General features: G+C 34.6%; 1 long non-coding RNA gene across 1 annotated transcript; it reads left to right on the top strand.

Annotated features, from left to right (window-relative positions):
- The first annotated feature begins 80 nt into the window (after nucleotides 1-80).
- On the top strand, nucleotides 81-10,666 carry LOC135406939 (uncharacterized). The gene is made up of 2 exons (XR_010426590.1): nucleotides 81-162; nucleotides 10,207-10,666. It is a non-coding gene; the product is annotated as an uncharacterized LOC135406939 (long non-coding RNA).
- Nucleotides 10,667-22,960: the final 12,294 nt, after the last annotated feature.

The following is a 22,960-nucleotide window of genomic DNA, read 5'->3' as shown; positions in this document are numbered from 1 at the left end:
GCCTCAGCTGCCTGGGATCACAGTCTAATATTTTTTTAAACTCTACCGGAAGTCCAGCATAAGGTCTGCTTCTATCCACAGCAAGTGATGAATCACCCTGGCCTCCTGATGATGACATGGAACCAGAGTGCAGCTTCACAGCAGCAAGATTTCAAGCAGTTGGTAAGGCTGCTGCCATTGGAGGGCAAAAAGCTGCAAAGAGTGTTATTCTCAGAAAAATTTTTGATTGCTGAGCTTGCACAGGTGAATGTGTCTAATCAGTTTCCCCTTCAGTGCTGCCACACACTGTTAAGATTTAAGCAAATTAAGCAGCAGTTCTCAATGAATATGTGCTCTCTATTCATGTTACTTTCCTTCCTATCTTAGAAACTTTTCGTCACTTAAGAACATTGTATTTTTTGTAAGTTTCTTTACTGGTTTTTGAACTAAACTCATTAAAATGGAGGTCCTTCATTAAAATCCATGTCCAAGGCTGACTAGAAACTGAAAAAAGTCCATGGACTATAATGAAGGTGTATTTTTCTTTACAATAAAATAGGCAGTTATTTTTTGAAAATCAGAACTAAGTCTATTAAAGAAGTTTTTCCACATCTAAATTACAGGTCTTTATGCTTCTTTGGAAATGTACTGCTTTGTTCTGTTCTGAAATTAAGAATGTTACCAATATTCTTCAGAAACAGAACAATGGAAGATGGGAATTTGTGGCATTTGGCAGTGAATCATAAAGCCAGTATGTTCTTCTTTCTGGGAATACAAAACAAACTCCATCATTCATTTAGGGCACAGCAAGGAACACAATTAGAAAAGAAAAAAGAAAAGGGCCAGCAACAGCAATATTGGTCTGGACGTTTCTTTTTGCAACAAAAATAGCAATAATTTATAAGGGCAGGCTATATATGAACATAAGAAATTCCATATTGGAGCAAATAGATGTTCTGTCTAGTCCAATAATGTTCTCTCAATGACAGCAGATGCCAGATGTTTCAGAAAAAGGCACAAAGCCCCTACAAGGCGACTAATTCTGAAAAATGATTTTGTGATTTATGTAGCCTGAAAATGTATATTGCTTCCAGTGCACTCCATCTTAAATTGTGTTGCTGTGCTGAGACAGCAGCCATACTGTTCTGAATATTCCTGCAGTTTGTTACAGAATATTCATATTTTGATCCTCCTATGTCTTGTTGTTTTCTTAACATGATAGCAAATTTTTTAATTTCAAAGCATATCTTTTGATATTCGTGTTTGAAACATAGCATAAACATAGAAATGCCTGCCAAATTCTTGAAGACAATGTGATATTAGAAACAGCGGTGATTGATATAATCTGAAAAAAAATGGAATATTTGCCATTTTCGTTCCTCAGAATTACTAACTGCTTTCAGGAGAAAAAAAAGTCATACAGTAATAGCACAAAATGAAGAAGGTCTACCTTGATGGGAGATAGAATTTTGTGTTTTGTAGATAAAGATGTATACCGATGAATTTGAAGCCAAAAATTCAAACATCTTTAGTTCAAAATGCATATGGATAAATACAAGATAAAGTGTCATCTTTTCTTAAACATGACATATTAAAACTCAACAAATTGATTACTAATACATCTATAAATTTTAGTGGATATGCAGATTTTTGAATTTATTTTTAAATGTGTAAGAGGCATACTGTATTTTTTACACAGCTCAAGTTTCTGTATCTCAAATCCTGATATAGATAGTTTTCTTCTTGTAAAAAAGAACTTTGTTCAATTCACATACAAGGAAGTTTTCTTAAATTGCCTGCAGGATTTTCTGAGTATCAATCCTATTGAGAGTTCAAAATAATGTTCTGATATACTTTTCTGTTTCTTGTACCGCATTCCTTGGGCAGTTTCTTGGGAATTTCTTCAAGCTCAGTGCAGTTGGAAAGTATAACAGACTGGATTTAACTGAAAGATACATGTTAATACAAATTAGCCAAACAGGAACTGGTAATTTTTTTGTATCTTGATAGCTCATGTACACAGACAGATTATATGAATTCATACATGCACAAATACACCTTTTTTACTGGTTTGGTTTGTTTGTTTGTTTGTCTATAATCCAATCTCTTGCAAAAGCCAACCAAGACAAGACTTACTAGCAGAAAAATTAACTAAACATCCTGCTCTTTCCTGAACTGCAAATTTAGACTTTCTAAAAGTCTGTAAGTCTAAAAAGGCCATTTTTCCACTTTATTTCAGTTAGCCACTCTTTTTCTGTCAGAAAACAGATCTCCCTATAAGAATTCCAAAATATTTGAATTACCTTTGAAAGCTGCTTGTTTTCAAACCTTTGGTTGAAATCACATTGCTCTGCCTGATCATAAAGGGGTACCAGAGGCAGCAGCAGAATAGGGGTTATTTGGCATATCCCAGTACACTTCTGAGTATGGAAGCTTTTGTTTTTGTGGGATTATGGTAATGAAAAGTCCTTGGCCATGTTTAATACTGATTAATAAGGCAGCACACCACATATGATTCACTTTGTACACCGTACAAAACCCCTTTTCCTGACCTGAATTTTATTGTAATTTGGTATTTTTTGTCCTCAGTAGGAAACACATTGAGTTGAATTGAAATAACAATCTTCAAGCAGGTTGTCAGTGAGGTACTTCTAGTGAGGAAGAAGTACTTTTTTTTCTCCATGTCCACTGTGTATGAGATGACAATAATGGCCTTAAACTGCAGAAAAGGAGATTTTAGGCCAGACATAACAAAAAAATTTCTAATGACTGGAAAGGTAAACACTGTATTATGTTTCTTGGGAAGATTATGAACTACATATCATTGGAAGCTTTTAAGGCTTGAGGTAAACTTCTCACAGGCTGTCTATTCACAGCCCAAGGTCACTAGTCTGTTCAATTATCCTCTGATATCACCACCCAACCTATTTTTCCATTGGTCTTTTTTAACAAATATGACAAACACTGATTTTAAGGTCTGCAATAAATGTGGTGTAATAAAAAATGTAAATTGTTAGGTTTTTTGGATTTTGTTTTCTTGCTTGTTTGCTTGTTTAGGGGTTTTTGTTTCGTTGGTTTTTTTAGTTGGGCTTGATGATCTCAGAGGTCCTTCCAACCCAGCTGATTCTATGATTCTGTGATAAAGATATCAAATTTACAAAGAAGAATAGAGGGCATTCGGTTTTCTTGCTAGTAATTTTTTCAGTAAACACAACATGTAACCTTGAATAATATTAGCAAATACAGCAATTTTTACAACAAAAAACAATATTTATATATAGCTACATTAAGAGGCTTATACTAATTGTGAGATTATTAGAGTAAAGATTATTTGGTCACAATTTTGAATTATAGGTTTTGCAGAATTATGTTTAAAAAATACTTGTATAAATATTATACAGACTTAAAAAACATCCTCAGGATTGGAATTACATCAAAAGTTTAGAAAAACTGAAGTTTCTTCTCAAGAGAAAAACGAGCTGTTAATCAGTCACATGACTGATTCATTTTTGTAGAAAACCATGGATGTTAATGACTAAGAAAGAAAAACAAACAGGCTAACAAAGACAGAGATTATTAAATATAGTATAATTGATATAAAATACAGAAAAGAAAATATTAATATCAAGCAGGTAAGCAAAAGGCATTATATGTTGCAACAAGATAACACTCTTCCCATATTTTTAAACTGGTTTCCAGATCTTGAGGTCCTGAGTTTATCCTTGAGAACACTTGAGAAAATAGCATCGAAGTATTTGTAATGTATTTGATGAGATTTCAAATTATTGTTTTCATTTCTCATGGCAGAAATAATACATTATTTTTCTAAGTTACCAGTTAGATGAACACAATGAAGAAACCTTAGGAATACTTTATAGATATATAGAATTTTGAAACAGATATTGTTGTTAGCTATGCCAGATATGTATTATACCATAGCTTATTTTTTCATAGTTTCATAAAAAAAAAAAATCAACAACTTAAGAGTAGAGTAGAAAGTACAGGAGAGAAAAAAAAAAAAGAAAACAAAACAAAACAAAACAAATAATTTTAAGTTAAGCAAAAAAAAAAAAAAAGGTTATACATTGTTTTGTTACAAATTATTGTTAAAACACATAGATATAGATACACTGTATCTCCAGTTCTATATGTGCTTCTCTCTTGCTGGCCAGATGGTGTTTGAATCAAGTACTTCTCTCACAAGAAAATTAAATTAGCACATTTTTAATTTTTAACTTTACAACCCTTAAAAGTTCAAAGAACAAAAAAGACACCATCAATTTAAATTCAACTTTGAACCCACTGCTTTGTTTACTGTAGCTGGTTTTCAGGGGGCAGAGCAGGAATTGTGGAGGGGCTGCTATTATTATTTATTTAATCTTTCTTCTGGTATTACTATTCTATCTGAGCTGTTAAAATCAAACAAACTAAAAATTGCCTCCACCCCTACAATAAGGAAATGTAACAGTTATTTGTGGAAAACACATAGGTATACAAATACACATGTATGCAAAATATGTGTATATAAATATATAAAATATATAAAATATGTGTATATAAATATTTAGGCCCTGAATAATTTGGGAGAGCAAAGAATGAAATATATTTTCCCATGGAGTTTGAGGAATTAAATTCTCTTAGATACATCCACGCTTCAAACTACTCATGATCATGTAACAAACGGTGCAGTTTGATATATATAACTTTTGCCTCACAGCTATGCCTTAGATGATACGATCTTATGAAATGTTTTTTTAAAGTAAAAATAATGAAAAACTTTTTCTGTAATAGCCATAGATTTCACACTGGTGTTGTAACATGTTTGTTACTTTCTTGTAACATCTTTCCTGATGTAACAATCCATCTGCCTAGCTCGCACTCCACTGCCATCCAGACAGGTTCGTCTTAACAAGCTTGTCTATTGATCTCTTGAATGCAGAAGCACTACTGATAATATTGCTAAGATTCCTACATACAACATTCTAACTAATTCTAATGTTGAAATTCCGAGCCTAAGTCTATAATACATCTAATATGATTTTCATTGATTATTTTCCAAGAACAGACAAAAAGAGTTTAGCTCTGAAACACCAGAAAACAGAGTGGGGATATAATTACTTGCTATAAATAAAACTAGGGGATAAAAACTGGAAAAAGACAAGAACTAATTAAGCCAAAGGACAATGATGGCGCAAGAGCACACAGGTATAAAACTGTCATGAATGAATTTAGAATTTAAATTAGATTAAAGTTTCCAATCATTAAAAGACTAAGGTTAAGGACCAGCCTTTCAATTCAAGTAATAGAGGAGAAAAAGTCTAGCTGGTTTTAAAATTAAGCTAATGGAGAGAAACACTGTCTAGTTGCCTGTAATAGCAGGAATCTAAATCCAATGTCCAAGTAACTTTCTCCCAGTTCTACTGTCTGTAAAATTCTCTGATTTTATACACCAATACTCATTTAGTTCACCAGTTGGTGACAGTTTCAAAGGATATAACCACTTAAAATTAGGCAGTAAACTAAATGCTGGGTCTTAGAAAAAGAATTTCATGTGGATTCCACAGAAGGTGGAAAATCAATTCTGTTTTTCTTGAAATTGTAAACAAATTGGCAACTGAATTCAATACTGCAGAGGTAAGTGTGAAATGTTGATTTTCACTGTATATACATAATCTTACATGGTTTGTAAAAGGATGATTTCCATGGGATGCCAAGAAAGCTGAAAAAAAAAGTTCAAGTTTCACTTCCTGTATTAATGCTGATCAACACTCTACAATATTACTGTTATTGTATATTAAAATAATTAGGAAACTTTAATGTTTTGTTTTAGTTTTAAGTTGATGGAGGCATCCTTCCAGTGCTAACGAGCATCTGAAATTTAATCTAGACACAATTGATTATGCGTTTGGCATTTAACTCTCAGAAAGGCGGGCAACTATAGTTGTTGCAAGTGTGCGTTGCAGAACTTCCAGAAATTAACAGCAAGAAAAATGGGTGGAAAGAAAAAAAAATCAAAAATATTTGGGCACTTGTAAGCAACTCTTTTACCATTCTTGTTATTGAAAAGCTGTATTTGTTTCTTCTGAAGATTACTAAAGCCAGCATTTGACTGTATTGATTGAACCTGCCAAAACTCTAGTACATGGATGACAGCAGGATAAACAATTCAATCACCATATAGTTCATACTTTTATTTAGCTTCCACTATGTACATTTATACCACTTTTTATCCTGCTTCCTATGACCATTTTCATTATAAAGTTCTATTAATAAATATATTTACTATGATTGCTATACATATCTTCTCCAAATTCAGTGCAGTTTCTGGAAAAAATCTCAATGTTTTTCAGAACAGGCTTTGCAAGACCAGAGTTTTTAAAATTCGTGGGAGTGAAATCTTCAACAAGTTATGTGCAAGTGTTCACATCATAACCACGTACACAAGTCACTTCATCCAATCAATCAACAAAAACAGTAGTAAGTATTCTATTTAATCAACCATAATTAAATAGGGCAATTAGCATTTAAACTGAAGAATTGAAATTGTGAGCCATAGACAGCACATTTTCAAAGAGTGCCTGCCAAGTTATATTTCTTGTAAAAATAAAGTCCTGTACCTTTCCATCAAGCTATAAAGATTTATATGTCTCTTTTTAAAGCAGAATGTGCATATATTGATAGAAAGAGTACAAAACCCTGAACATGCAGCCCTTTATTGAGTAATGCTCATCAAAAGCTGTATTTATCAGATTCCATCAAAGCAGTTGGTATACACTCAGAATTATGCCATAAGAAGCTCACACCACCACAACAACATTCAATTATAACACCACAAAAAAGTACGACTAAGACAGAATTCAAAAGCTAAGAGACTTATGATTCTTTAGATCTATATTTATTCTTTAGATCCACAGGTAGATCTATCCACCAACACTTGAAGTAACTTTTTTATCTACCATGAAATGACAGCTAGAGTAGCTTTCTCTAGCTTTCAGGTCTTCTGTAAGCTATAGGCATTGACTTTCTCTTCAAATCCCATTTAGAAGTCCCTTTTCTGTAGAGTAAGGGGTCACAGAGTAAGACCAGTTTTTTGTAAGTGCTGTTTTTCTTTATAACTCCGCACAGGAAATTATCAATGAAGTCATCATTAATACATGGGGAAAGAAGATGCGAAACAGGGAGACAAAACAATTTGAACTACATTTCCAAACAGATTAGCGTGTCACAGAGACCAAGAAAAATGAAACAAGCTCTCAGCTGGGAAACCTCGTAATTGCAACCAGACAGAACATTGAAACTCAGATAGCAAAACCACTAACAATGGAAAAAGAAAATTTAAGAGACAAATAAAGGAAGTATTCTCATATGTACAACATGAGCTCCGGTAAATATGACAACAATGTTAATCAGTAGCACAATGTTAAACTGGCAGTAAGAAAACATAAAAGTGATTATTACAATGTGAAGTAAAATAGACATCATGCTTAAAAAAAAAAAAAAGGAAAAGAAGGGAAAAAAAGGAAATAAAAGAAAGTAAAAGAAAGAAAAAGTGAAAAAAAAAGAAAATAAGGAAAGACACTAGCAAAAATTAGGAATGAAAATGAAAATCAACAAACAAAAATGCCAAAAGGAACCTGTTACTAAGCTTTCACCCTTGGCAAATGCAGTCAGGGCTAATGGTAACAACACAGCAGAATAGTTCACATTGCTCTAGGGATTCCATCAATATGCCTATCTATACCCTCAACATGTGTGACATTAGGATAATATAATTTAAAAAAATAATTCCAATTAAAGGAGAATAAAAAGGCTATGCTGTACAGTAATTTCTGAACAAAGTCTAGTTTGTATTCTAACACGTTTTGTATAATTAACCAGCCAAATAATGCTGTGCACCCTGACATTAGTTTCCCACAGACCATTGTAACAACTTGTTAATACCATTAATATACCATTGTAATTACCTGTTAATGCTATTAATGTATGTTTTTGTTAAAGTTATACAAATAAAATTTTAATTAAAATTATATAACTAGAAATGTAAGACATATTACACTTCTAAAAAAAATCAGAATGCGTTTTCTTAACAAAAGTTTTGTAAGTTAACATTATCATAGGATGATTTTGAAAACAGTGCAGATTTTCAGTTTAAGCATACTAGACTATGAACAATTACTTAACTTCTCAATTATCTGCTCTTCCAAACTGTACATAGCTGGCTCAGAAACACCATGAAAGTTAACATCTCCATTTTCCTCTTTTTTTTTTTTATTATGTATTTATTGGTTTAATACGCATAAAAACATTGGCACTTGCATAATTCTTCTACTTATACTGCTGAATTGCATAATCTTGCAAAAAATGCAACTGTAAAGCTTAAAGGAAAATTACAACCATTATTTCATTTTGGTCAAATGTTCATGTGGCCATTGATAGACTGCTTATCCTGTGATTTGTTTGCATAAGTATGCAGGTCATAAATCTGAAAAAAAAAAAGAGTCATTATTATTTGAAGCTGTGCAATGTGAGCTTTGGAAATGAGACTGTTAGCTAGAATGGGCCAAAGTTTACTTATTTAATATTCATTTTATATATCATCAATCTAATTTTTATATTTTATCTAAATAGCCTTCATGTATACAGAACTACATATTCTGTGTCATGAGGATCTATCTGATGAAGATACATTTTTGTTCTTCCAGGCACTAATGGGGCACCTTAGGGCTCAACGGGAATGAAAAACATAGACTATTTAGAGGCTAATCCATGTTTGATAAAGAAAAAGACAAAATGGAGATAAAAATCTTCAGTAGCCCCCCCAAAAAGGCAAATGTTTAAACTAACAATATGCAAAACATAGGTTTGAGTCAATGAAAATTTTCAGTTGCAATTCTTAAAATTATAAAGTTAATAACCTAACATCAATTTTCATGAAAAGAAACTGAAACAGGATATTAAAACTTCTCTCTTTGATTTCTTAAAGTTGTAATTCTCAAACACCATTTTTTCTGTAGTTAAGACTTTTAAAATGTACGTGCATGTGTCTCACGACATTTTTATGTTCCAAATGACTCACATAACTGATGATTTCCAAAAGACAGGAGCTGAAATGTTTGCCAGGACAATATTCCTGTGCTTTCTTTGCTTCTAGAAAAATTTGTGTCATTTTGTGTTTTTAAACCATTTAATATTTTCCTGGTTATTTCAGCACCCCATAAACCAGCCTCTTAACCCCAGACAACAATGAAAAAGTAGCTCTTTTCTGGCCCCCATAATAACTAGCTCTCTGGAGGGCTCTATGTGCACTACCTCATCCAAGAGGTATTGCTGCTGCAATGATGACTTGAAGCATGGGAGCTCTAAATAATGGATTAATATGAGAAGCAACAAAAATGCATCTTTCTGTTAGACTTGTGTTTTCCCATATTGTGTTGGAGCTCTACTCAGGCCTTTGAATGTCTTTCAAAACTACAGTGGAGTATTTCTTCTTCAGCCATCCATATTGCTGATGGTGATTTGGTTCCAGCTCTGAAGATCAGTGAAGGTATTGTGTGTCTGTTTCACTCTGAAATGATACTGTTTCTTGACTATTAATATTAATAAAAATGCTTATTCACATGTATGTTCTGCATCTCTGTATCCTGTGTTGATGATTTCTTAGGATCTATAGGAAAAAAAAATAAAAACTATCTATGAAAAAAAGAATCCCACTTGAGGAAGTAAAAACAATCCATGAAAATGTCAGGAACAGTTTCCCTTGTCTTTGGGAAGAATAAAAATGGACTTTAGAAAAATATACAGCAATTGGGAAAATCTGCAGTGTGAAAGGAGACACTTGAAAAGCACCATTTTTTTTTTATTGTATGTGCTAATGAAACACTGCCCAAATAATCCATTTTAAATATTCTAGAGATGCTATTTTTACAGTAGTGTTATGGTGTATATATATGTTATATTTGACTTATAAAATAAGGAACGTACTTGGAGGCTCTATTCAGTGCCAGCTGTAGGGAAAGTCTGTGGTACCAGTGATGCAAGATTACATGCTAGTGATAATTTAAATATGGAGGTTCTCATGTTTCCTTCCATGACATGGCTGGCACCAGACTCAAATCTAATTGAATCAAAGTACATAGTGCCATTTCCCCATTCATAATTGTATTTAAGGTAGGTAAACATTCCTGCCTTTTCACTCCATTAAAAACACATTATGTTTTGTAACACTAGATACTGATGCTACGTTTCTCCAAGAAGGTTGTCAGAGGTGAAGAGGAGACAGAATTTGAATGGTGGAAGAAAGAACAAGAGAGGCGTCTGGAGATGAGTGACATCCCCTACATGGATGACAACTACGTCACTTTGATTTGAGAGCTTTGCACTCATGTGTTATGGACCTTTAGTTAACTGCATGTTTATTTCTTGTTTGAACACTTAAATCAGTTTTATGAAAGTTTCCCTGTTATGTATACCCCCATTTTTCCCTTTTCTGATTGGTTCAAATTCTCTGCATTGCTGCAAGTCCTTATAACATTATGACCCTCCCAGTATAGCAATGTACCAACCCCTTTATTCCTTTTATGTACCTCATTTGCATGCTCCTCCCTAGTTCCTCCCCTTTTTCCAGACCCTTCCATTCCAACCTTATATAAACCGGTGCATTCTTAATATAGCGACCATTTTCCCTCAACCTCCAGAGAGTGGCTCATCCTTTTGTCCCCTTAGGACCCTGACACAGAAGGCCATTATGTGAATTTTCAGGCTATATGAATACAGTCCCAATAAAACAAAAATGACATTTTATGCAGATGTTCGCATTTTGTTTTCCTTATGTGTATGTGGCTATGTGTACATACTTGTGTAAATGATTCAGCAGATGCAGAAAGAATATTTTTTTTTAATAGCAACAGACAAGGAATCAGTTGTGCTGCAATATGTGCTGCCTTTAGCTATTTACAAGAAAACCTACCAGCCCTCAATAATGTGAAAATCTTCTTGAGAAGAGCAGTGCCATAGCAGTCACTGAACCAGAGAAATTCAATTTGCCTACTGTAAAGTCTGTTTTGTCTGTCACAGAAACTAATTCAATCCAAAATTACTTACTAGATTCAGCCACACTAGTCAGGGAAGGGTGTCCAGTACCTGTCAACAGAGTGGGGATTGTAGGTAGGAACTGCCAAAATCACTCTGTGTTGTTACTCTATTCAAGGCCTAGAGCTGGTCTTTTCCTCACATTTGGAGTTCAAGACTCTCAGTTCTAGCAGTTTTTCCCCTCACACTTGGAGATTGCCTGAGTGCTGTCAAAACAGCACACCCTCTAAGTAATTTTTTGTGCTAAAACTGATTTTCCGTTAATATAAATGAAGGGAGAGGGTAAATGGAGAAGAAAAATTAGAAATAATAATGTGTAGGTGTGGAGTGAGACATTTTTTTCCATTCGGCAGAGCTAAGTTTGCAGACCAAAATAAACAAGTGAACTATAATATATACTAATGTTTTGAATAGTTTTCCTGGAGTAGTCTGGCAGATATATAATGATAATAAACATCACCTTTGGATTGTTTTTTTCCCTTCACAGTACGGAGGTAAAAAAATCAGTTCCTGATTTTTGAGCAGACTCTTAATTTAAACAGTTGAGAATATAGACCCCTGTTATTCTTCAAGGGTGTTCGCAACAGGACAAAATAAATACTGACATGAGTTTTTTCTAAAACTTAGATTCCATTCAAATGGTTGTAACTTACTCCCCCAGCTCGACATAACAAAGGGGAAGAAAATAAGATGGAAAAGCTTGCGGGCTGAAATAAGAACAGGTAGAGATAAGTCACCAATCACTGTCACAGACAAAACAGTCTTGACTTGGGGGAAAGTAGATAATATATTGGCAATTATAATACAGCAGGATTATGAGAAAAAAGACCTTACCCCTATCACATCCAGCTTTACTCCATTCCCAAGTCCACTGCCTTCTGCCCCTCACAGGAGCAGTGCAGAGGAATGGGAAATACAGGGTGGAGTCAGTCCATAACAGCTCCTCTCTGCTGCTCCTTCATCGTCAAACTATCCTCCTGCTTCTCCAGGGGTCCTTCCCACACACTGTAGTCCTTCAGGATAAACCCGTCCTAGCATGAGTTTTCCATGGGCTACAGTTCCTTCAGGAAATATTCGTGCATGGAATCCTGCATGGCTTCAACATGGAAGTCTGCCCTATTATGATCTGTGCCATCCTCATCATGGCTAGGCTTCGTGAACGAAGATTTGAGAAGGGCTCTACCCACATTTGTTACAAGCATGCTGGTGGCTAAAAAGGCCAATACGAGACAGGCATGTCTGATTGCAAAAGGCACAGCAGAAAGACTCCTTAGGTGGTATATTCTGCAGGGCAGGAATCTTTCTGCATTGTCTTTTCTCCTCAAGAGTGATCCTGTGTGCTTTCTCAAAAGCATCAGCAGCGTTATAGATGGCGTGTCTCCAGATCTCCCGATTGGAGGCCAGAGCAGACCAGTTATGTTGATCAATATGGCCAAGGCTGAGATGATGTTTCAGGGAGTCCTTGTATCTTTTCTTCGGGGCTCCTCTCTTGCGGCAGCCAGTGGCAAGTTCACCATAAAGCAAGATCTTAGGGAGGCAGTGGTCCTTCATCCTTGAGATGTGCCCTGCCCAACACAGCTGTGTTCTCAGCAACATGGCATCAATACTTGTGATTGCTGCTTGTTCTAGAACAGACATATTAGTTACATAATCTGACCAGTGGATGTTTTGTATGAAGGCAGTGTTGATGGAAGCGTTCTAGGAGTCGCAGGTGGTGGCGGTAGATGACCCATGATTCGGATCCATATAAGAGAGTAGACAGGTCTGCTCCATAGACAGCAGAGAAATACCTCTTGGTGTCTCTCCCCTGGGCTGCTTGGAAATCACTGTTATGGTACTTGGAGCACCCCCTTCCCTCTTTTACTCTCTTTTACCTTGGGTTTCACAAGTTGTTTTCCACACATTTTCCCTTACTCCACATTGGCTGTGCATCATTTTGCCCTCTCTTAAATCCGCTTTCATAGAGGCAGCACCATCTTGACCGATGGGCTCATCTGTGTCCTGTGGTGGGTCTACAGGAGCTGGCTGAATCAGGACAGTCCTGAATCCCTCACTGCTGCCAGCACCTTGCACTGACACCCAATGCAGCTATTAATACTCCAGAGTTTGGATGCAAAAAAATATCCGTAACTGGACTTGTGTTCATTGGAAGTTAAGGCTCTGCCGTGTTTGACAAGTTCACAGATGAGAAAGAAGCTTCCAGAAAAGCTGATCTGAGTTTGGTGTTTGTTAAAAAAAAAAAAAAAAGACAAACCCAAAAACCAAAACCCACCAAAATTAAAAAGGCAAATTTCAGAGAAAAGATGAAATTACAGGGAAAAGCCATTACAGAATATTTTCAACCTTGGTACAATTAGAAGGTGTTCTGAGAAAGAATGCTCCCATGTGATTGCTGCCAGACTTCTGTGTCAGAGTAGCTGGGGTCAGTTTGTGCAAGTCTGATCTTGACTTCAGTGAACAGCTCCCACACTCAGCTGGGATGTCACTCACACGGGACATTATTTTTGGCTCTGAAACTGCAGTGATTCACTATCACAGGAGTTTAATTTGCAGTTTAAATCACTGGGTATTGGGGTTTTTTCTATCCTATGTGGATGACAGATGTAACAACTCAGCCTTACCTGTCAGTCTTCAATTTAACACCAAATATATGTTTCAGTTGCTATTTTAATGATGAAAAGTTAATTTAACATATAGAATTGCAGAGTTAGTTTAAAATTTGTGATCTTTGTATGTTTTGAAAATACAGTTTTTTGTTTGTGTGGTTTTAATGCATTTGCTACACGGTATTTCACCAATTCGCCTTTTCCATTTGTTATCAAAATGGCTTTGAAGTTTCAGGGTGTCCTAGACCCCACGCTAAACTTGCACAATTAAATACATAAAACACTTCTTGCTGCAATCTTGCTGGTCATTGCCCTCTTCCACTTAACCTTAAAATGTGCTCACAGTGAGTCTTTTGAAAAACATCTTGATATCATTTTTATGCACTAAAGCATTTTATGCTTTACCATTTCAGAAAGGTCAACTGAGATGAGGGGTACAGACCTATTTTTCTTTATTTTTCCTTCTGGCATTTTACATTATTTATTTTATTGTTCCTTTGTGATTCTATTTATTTTATTTGGGCACTTTTTTTTTTCCAAGTAAACATCACTGCACTACAGAGGAATTAGGTCGACTTTACTCTATGCTAGAAACTATCTTTAAAACATTGTATTTTCTTTCAGAAATTAATATAACTGGTTAATTCTATGGTGAATACTTTTACTGTTCTTAGCCATAAATGTCTGAATGTTGTCACAACAAATATACTTATCAAAGAGATATCAGTCTTTGCATACCTTTCTCTTTGGATTATGTAAAAATGCATATTTCCCAAGAACATCTTCCAATGACTTTTTTTCTGTGAACACTCTTAACTGTGGAAGGAAAATAATTACTTTCTAAAACTCTTGTAATTCTTGATACTGTATATTCCCATTTGGTTTAATATACATGTTTAATGCCAGAGAATGTGATTTACAGCCTTGGGTAACAATGACTTTCAGCCTGAAATACTAATATTTCTTTTGAACTTATAAAACATAACTCTTATAACAGGAAAGACTGGCAAGTGAGATGAATTTGTGGGAAAGAATGCTATCAAAGAGAAGACAGTTTGTGACACTAGGATTTTAATTGCTAAGATCTCTGCGTGCACATATCATGCTATCAGACTTTATAACAAACAAGAGAGAACATTGAAACCTTTCTTTAAATTAGAACTTAAAAGATAACTCTTCACATCTGTTTGTCAAATACACTATTGAAATGGATTAAAAACAGAAAAAAGAAAAAAAATTGGTGGCAAATCGTAGAGCTGGTGTCAGTTGAGGCATTGACAACCCAGTTGAAAAAGTACATCCTTAGAAAGCAATGAAGACAGGAAAACATCCCTATTTTCTGAAGTGGTCATGTTGCCTTATATGGGACCTTACCTCAGGTCTCTTGTTTCTCTCAAGATCTCACCTCAGATGAGGCTTGAACTAAGCAGCGAATGAACTTTCAGACAGTAAAAGGAAGATATGAAGCCTTCTTCACCCAGTATAACTAAAGGAGTCTAGGAAAACATTTCTCTGAGGCTGAAAAGAGTTTAGAGTTTAAAGAAATCAAAAAAACCAGACAGAAGCACTTCATTGCATGAAAAATAAAGACCATTTTTGTGGTAGTAGAAAAACTGTTTCAGCCATCAGTAAATGTAAACTAAAATAATAAAAGACAATTCAAAGTTTTGGGAACTTGGCCAAATACTTTCAATGAAGAAACAGAAAAAAGCACTGGGAAAAATAAGGTAAACATTTTAAAAATTTGAATATTAAGTACATTAATATAAAATATAATGTTCAGTTTCTATCCATTTATGTGTATATATCAACTGAACATTATAAGGAGACTTAAAAGGAGAAGAAACATGTACCAAGGGCACCAGTGGCAAGACAAGGGGCAATGGTTTTGAACTTCATCAGGATATATTCAGATTGGACAATAGGAAATTTTTAAGATAAGAATAGTGAGACACTGGAACAGACTACCCAGAGAAGTTGTAGGTGTTTCATCACCAGAAATGTTGAAGGTCATGTTGGATGGGGATTTGAGTAACCTGGAATCATCGAATCTTTGAATTTGACAATTTCTAAATAAAAAAATAATCTTTCTCAGTTTCAAAATGTTTGGGGCTTTGCTCTTTGGTTGATTTTTTTCCGATTTAAACAGTGATCAAAATATTGTTTGGAAATTCAAGTAATATTAAAATTTAATAATTGAGCTAAAATTTTCAGATGAAAAGCATTTGAGAGAGGGGAGTAACAGGAGCAATTATGTAAGATAAAGAAAGGAAACTTATTGCACTTCAATTTAACCCAAGTTTAAGTCTTGAAACAGGATCTTGTTATTCACTTACAATTATATTAAAGACAAAATTCTGGTAAAATCATCAGCACATTGCAAAAATACTTATGTCCCCAAAGCAGGGCTAACATACATAATAAGTTCTATTCTGAGAAGGCTAAATTGAGAGCTTTGTTCTTTGGTATGAGTTCAGGACTGTCTGTATTAAAACACTAAAAGTCACAAACTGCTGATATCACAGTGACTTCATGATATCATAATTTCTGAGTATAGTTGTCAGATCTAAAATGAGTCATCTTTTTTTTTTTATTTCATTTTATCTAGCATTAGCTGAAATTCATTTAAATTTTTTAAGTAATATTAAAGCAATATATTCTTGTCCATTTAAAAAAAAATGTATCTCTTCTTGAACACAAGTATTATTTTGTCTAGCTCACTCCTCGATTCTCATTTAAGTATTGTTTCAGGGTGATTAAAAAGCAGGATACTGTAAAGACACAACTGGGTCATTTTAATATTACATTCATTGCATCATATGCCAAAGTAATTCAGGTCACTTTTAGCTGAAAAGGAAACAAATTGAAAGTATTAAGGAATAGAATTTATTGTTCTAAACATGTAAAAAACTTAGAAAGTTGAACATTTCACATTGGTTGTTTTTATTTGGGCTCATTTCTTAGCAAATCAAGGAAGAAAAGAACAAACAAAATTCCCTGACATTTCATTCATGAGCCAATTTCCAGTGGGAAAAGATGCTTGTTCCATCATATATTCTGTTTCTCTGACCTGAGGCTATACTGAAGCCAGGCTTTTTCCAGTCATGTGCAAATTCTTCTCATAAAAAGTGAGGTTAGAAATGTGGATGTCACCATCTGATTGTCTAATAGGAATTCAGTACAGCAATATGCGGTTTTTTTCTTCCGTTCCTGAATTTATTTCACATGTAACATTATTTTTTACAATCTCTTATATAGTGTGTATTAGAAAACCTTGATCAGAAATTCACGTTTTAAAAAGTAGTAAATTTTTCTGTAACCTAAGGGTGGCAGCAGCCTAAAAATTTACTCTTATTCTTCTTTGCTGTAATCATAATTTATGTCCTACCTAAATTATTGGTGTTTTTTTATCGCATAGTGATACAAGAATGTGCTCTCATCTCATTCTCTTCCTTGTCTTTTTGGAGTGTAATCTCTGGTAACTAGCATCCTTCATTAATGTCAGAATCGAGTATTTAAGTTGCTTTCTCTCCCAGGTGACACCTTCATTGACAGAAAGAGGGAAAGATGTAAGTAGTGTAGCAGGTTCTCCTAGTAACAGTTAGGAATGTAACCTGACTTTACATTTGATGGATGGTGATTTGCTTCCCTTGTGAACTAGGGGCTGTCACCCATTTAAAGCGTTTCTAACTAGATAGAGTACATTAAGGACAGTGTAGAGAAACTATTTCTTTTTCTTCGCCTTCCCCCAGACCTAACGAATGATGACTTCAGTTCTTCAGCCTATTAAGAGGAAGAAAGAAAAAGAATGGCTTATTCCCTGAGGTAAGTCCTCTGTTTGTGTTTAGAGTTCGTCCACAGAATCTGAGCACAAGAACTTGACAGTAAACTTTACCAGAAGCATTACTTCAAGGCCAGCCTAGTTATGGGAAGTAATCTTCTTCCCATAAACAAATAAAACAGGAAAATTAAGGGTAAAGGAATGGGATGGGGTGTGAAAGGAAGGTGTAAGTTATCAGTTGCTTGTGTTTCAAAAGGGCACACTGAATTTGTTGCTTCAGGAAGGAAAGATTCTCACTTCCATCCAACACACCCATACTGTTCAATCCTGCTAAGTGTATTAAAATGTTATTCTGGATGATCTCAGAACTGAAGTCCCAGCTAATATAATTTTTTGATTATATGGGCTAGTAATAAAGATGTGATGACGTCACATGACTTGACTTTTTTGTGTTTCCCTTAGTATCTTGTGGCAGATATTTCATAAATGCATCCCTACTTGAAGTGTGCTACAATAAAAGATACACCAAAAAGAAAAATAGTCAGAAAAAAGCCATATATTGACTTTCTATTCTATTCTATTCTAGTCTATTCTAGTCTAGTCTAGTCTAGTCTAGTCTAGTCTAGTCTAGTCTAGTCTATTCTATCCTATCCTATCCTATCCTATCCTATCCTATCCTATCCTATCCTATCCTATCCTATCCTATCCTATCCTATCCTATCCTATCCTATCTTATCCTATTCTATTCTTTTATGTTCAGGATCACATATTTACATAATTTTGTTGTTCTCTTGTAATAGATAGTGATAATAGAAATAGTTATGCCTTGCACATAGTTAATATTTCCAAATAATACAGAGTTGGAACTTAACCCAGAGAAAGCCATTCCCTAAAAGTCCTGACAGGTGGGCTGGAGATTCTGGTATTCATTTCACCATGGACATTGCAGGATTTAGGTAGCGCAGTAAAGACTAGGTGGTTTGTGTTAGTCTTTTCGTTATAAACTTAATTACCTGATTACCTGATTACTGAATTCACTGATTACCACATAGTCCAAGCACGTTGTCCAAGCTGTAACACAGATGTACCAGTCCGTTGTATTAATTCAGACAAGTGCAACCCTTTTTTACCAAGGCAATCTCGAAATTGGCATGACATGAATTTTTCTTTCTCAGGTGATGCACTTTTCATAGAGAAGGAACATCTGATGATAGCTACATTGACATAGAATTGTGTAGGACCATCTGCCAGAGAAAGCTTCTCCATATGTAATAATTCACAGCAATAATTTCTGAACTATTTTTATATTTGTTTGGACATTTTGAGAGTCAAAGTATTATTCATTCTGTCTCTCTCTTTACTGTCTCCCGGTCTGGTGCAAACTTCTAAGTAATCCATATCATTCATTTTTAAAACTCCAATATTGCTTGACCCTCTCAAAGCCAAGGCACACCATTTGGTGGCAACAAATCCCTCCACTCTTCCACTATCAAGCAAGCATGCAAAGTGTTCCGCAATCAAAAGCAAGCAAGAATCACAATAACTTAGAGCTAGTTAAATCTTGAGTAGGAGCTTCAATATCTTCCATAATCCCCATATTCTCTCTGACTTTAACAACTAATAACTAGTCCAATAAGATAGTTTTTAATTACACATCATTGTAATTCTTAACATATATTTTTCCAGTTGGTTGTGTGTATTGTGAATGTTGTATTTGATTTCAGTCCACTTCCATGTTTCAATTCAAGCCCTCAGAACTTTGGGCAAGATTGACTTCCTGTCCAATTGAGGCATTCATTTTTATTTTCAGAAAACAGTAATGTATGGAGGAAATTATTTAACCTGTGTCTCCTAATTTGCCCTTCATAATGAGTCTTACTTATGACTAAGGAGGGAACTGACTGCAAGACACCTGTCTCAAAATTAACCCCATAATTATGGAACTGATATTTTTAAGCTTTGTTTTGTTTTACATCTATATACTCACATGGAATGCAGGAATGAGCAGCTGGTCAGTGATCTTGTGCCTTCCTGCCCCAGCAGCTAGCTTTACCTCTTAAGAAGGGTGGTGTTTTGATGTCTTGCCTTGTCTCCCAGCAGATCACCTGAGCAAGAAGAAGTTACATTGACTGAGGTGCTCACTTTCTCTCTTAAGAGTCTGAAAAGAACAGCCAGTCATTCACAATATTCATCAGAAGTGTTCGATATACAGCATACCGTAAAAACTGGACACGTATTCTACCTATTTTAGAAAGATCTATTTCATATTTAAAAATTAGACAAATAGACTGAAGTTGGTTGTAGGCCATAAAAAAAAATTAATTTAAACTTTCAATAAAACTGTACTCTTTTGTTGCAGGGAAAGGCCTGCTTTTCTTGTAAGAGTTAAAACAGTCTGATATTCAGGTCCTGGAGTAAATCTGTCCAAAACATCAAACTCCAATTCAGGTCACCATGGACAGAGGGCAGCACTGATACTGATAGACCAACTGAACCTTGATTTTTCCACAGGGATTTTCTGCAGCACTTTTCAGCTTAATTTTTATGTTTATTTAATCAGTGTTTCATTTTTCCCCTTCTTAACATCTTGAGATGCCCTAAGAGAGATAAAAAGAGTGAAGTATTTAAATAATAAACTTGAATTTTGAGGCAGATACCATTAAGTTTTTCAACAGTATATACTGTAAAGATGAGAACCTTTCTTAAGAATATGACTCACAGCTTAGGCTTGATAAACAAATTCAACAGCACTGTAAAAGTGCAATTTGCAGCAAAAAGACCTATCTTAGGATGGAAAACATTACCCAAAGTAAAATGAAGAGAATAGTGCTGCTAATATTTTAAAACTACTTCACCTATTGTGAAACTTCTCACTGATTTTACAAAATAATTCTAATCTGTAAGGATGGATCCACATCATAAAAATTGAAACCAAGCATATTACAGCTTGAAAAATGAGGATTTCTATGCATTGCCAAAACAAATTATTTTGACTTGCTTTAAAAATATATGGAGGCTCCTTCAAGCATTATCATGGATAAGTCATTATAAGACTTGCAGGTTCATACATCACTGCTCTTTGCTGTCAGTATGAAAAATAGGACTTTTTGTTTACTTAAAAAATTGAAATACCGTGATTCTGCTGTTGAAAAATGAGGCGGGAAAAACAGTGTCCTCTCATTTTTGAAAAATGTATTTTTTATTGAAGCAAAAGTGATGGGAGGAGAAAGACATTATTTGCTCTCAGGGAAGCAGACTGGTCTCAACTGACAAAGGATAAAGGTTACTAATAATAGTTGGGTCATTGAAGACAAAGTGACCAGAACCAAGTATGGAGCTGACGGCAATATGAGCCAAAAATTAAGGTCTCAGCCTACAGCAGACCCATCTTTGAATCCCAATAGATACATAATTAATAAAGGCATGATGAAACAAGATTCATGTTTCATGATAGAGTGAGACTCCTCAGCCAGAATGCATCTGTTAATAATATAAAAATCCCTTCTGGAATGGGAGTTTAATAATTCTCATTCATGCTTTAAATAGTAGATCACAGGAATAAATCAGCATTATGATTTTAGGGGGTACAACTTATGAAATGCGCTTCTGGCATTTCATTTACTATAAAATATTTTTTAAATATTCTGTAATATTCATTCTCAGAGGCAGATTGATCAAATAATCATGCAAATACTAAAGTACAGTCTACATTAATCTTAATTTTTTTTAATTTTTAAAAGCTTATAAAAAGTAATTTAGCTGTTGTGATGGAAGGAGAGATTATTCTGGCAGATTCTTAAAATCTGTGGATTAATAAGGGATGAGCATGTGCTTGCATTCATTACATATACTTAGAGGCCCCATCCTGCAAGGGCAAATTTTTTGTAGTTTCTATTTCCAGACCTTTGTGACTAGGTCCACTTCAATGGTACTCATAAATGTTTTATTGCAGAATAAGTTTGTTGCATTGTGTAGTGGTAAGCTTTGAATTTGGATGCTTCCCTTTCTTTGTTTGTTATCAATTTCCTATAGAAAATATTACCAAATACTGGGTAGAATACAAATCTTGAGATAACTTCATTTGTTTCTGAGGTAAAACTGCCAATAATACTTAAAAAAAAAAAAAAATAAAAGAGCTACAGCATTACTGACTTTTCCAAGCAAAAAGGTCTTTCTTAGGCAGCCTCAAGTGCAGACAGAAATGAGAAAAGTCTCTACCAGATAGCAGGACTCCCAGTAAAAGAAGCCCATGGTGAAACTGTATTTCCCAACTCATGAAGAAAGATAAATTCTCTACAAGAACCTCCTCCAATAGTGAATAACTGTAATTTAATATCTACTAAACTCACATCTGCATCAGTAATCCAAGAATAAATCAATTCATCAAGATGAGCAATTAATGGTTCCTCCAATCTTGTGATGGAAAGCAAACAAACCAAAATGACAATCAAGAAAAAATGCAAAGGAGAAGGAAAATTCCAGAAAAATTCAAATCCTTGCTCTGATATGGGTCAAGAACAAATTTTTTCTTCCACTCACCTTCGTCCATGGAGTTATTTAAAAACTAAAATTGGCATTTGTAAAGAAAAATTTTTAGTCTAAACATTTAAAGAAAAAATGTAACATTTCCATATGCTGATTATCTTTGTAATCAGTGATAAATATTGTCTTAATCTGCCACAAATTATACAGATTTTTCTAAAACTAATTATTTTTTCTCCACAGTTGACTTTGTTTATAGTAATTAAGTTGATTATGGAGTTAAAGAAACATATTTTTACTGTTGTTGATCTGTTACTCAATACACATTAAGTTCAAAGGTGTGCATTAATAAAGACTTAATTACAAAATACAAGGCAGGTGAAAATTGTTTCCCATGCTTTTCTCCCATCACAACATTTTGACGCATTAATAGGTGAAAACCTTTGTTCAAAGACCTTGCAAGAAAATATACTTCTGACAAAACTGACCCCAAGTTAAACACAGAGAGGTATCTCACTTTTTGGCTGAAGATTAAGTACCTAACCATTCTTAGGAGGTTAACTGATCGCTAAGGGGATTAAATTGGGGGGGGGGGGGAGTTGAGATATGTTCAGAAGAAGGTTCTCCTTGAAATTCTGAAACCTATTCGAAATATATTTTGTGGTACTAGAAAATGAGATAAATTACTTAAACCTGGAAAGGTGGTAAAAAGTGAAAGGACAGCAAACAGCTGCCTGGCAAGCACTCCACAATACTGAGACCAGGTTTGTTTGTAACAGTATAAGAATTCAGGCAGCAATCTGTTCGGCTTACTCTACCAGACAGTCATGGTGAGTTCACAGAACACACACGTTGTTCTGTTTAAATGTTCAGGTATGGAAAAAAAAAGTTTGATAAAATTAAACTACATACTACCAAATGGATCAGTATCACTCAGTAGCAGGCCATAAACTTTTTACTACTCAGAGCTTGTGGAAACAAGGTGAGAAAGAATGAGCATCAATTGTGTTTGTGTATCAGGGCT

Source organism: Pseudopipra pipra, chromosome Z (assembly GCF_036250125.1).
Source record: "Pseudopipra pipra isolate bDixPip1 chromosome Z, bDixPip1.hap1, whole genome shotgun sequence".
Classification (NCBI taxonomy): Eukaryota; Metazoa; Chordata; class Aves; order Passeriformes; family Pipridae; genus Pseudopipra; species Pseudopipra pipra.
Note: the sequence above shows the minus strand (reverse complement) of the source record. Positions and strands in the feature narration are given on the sequence as shown.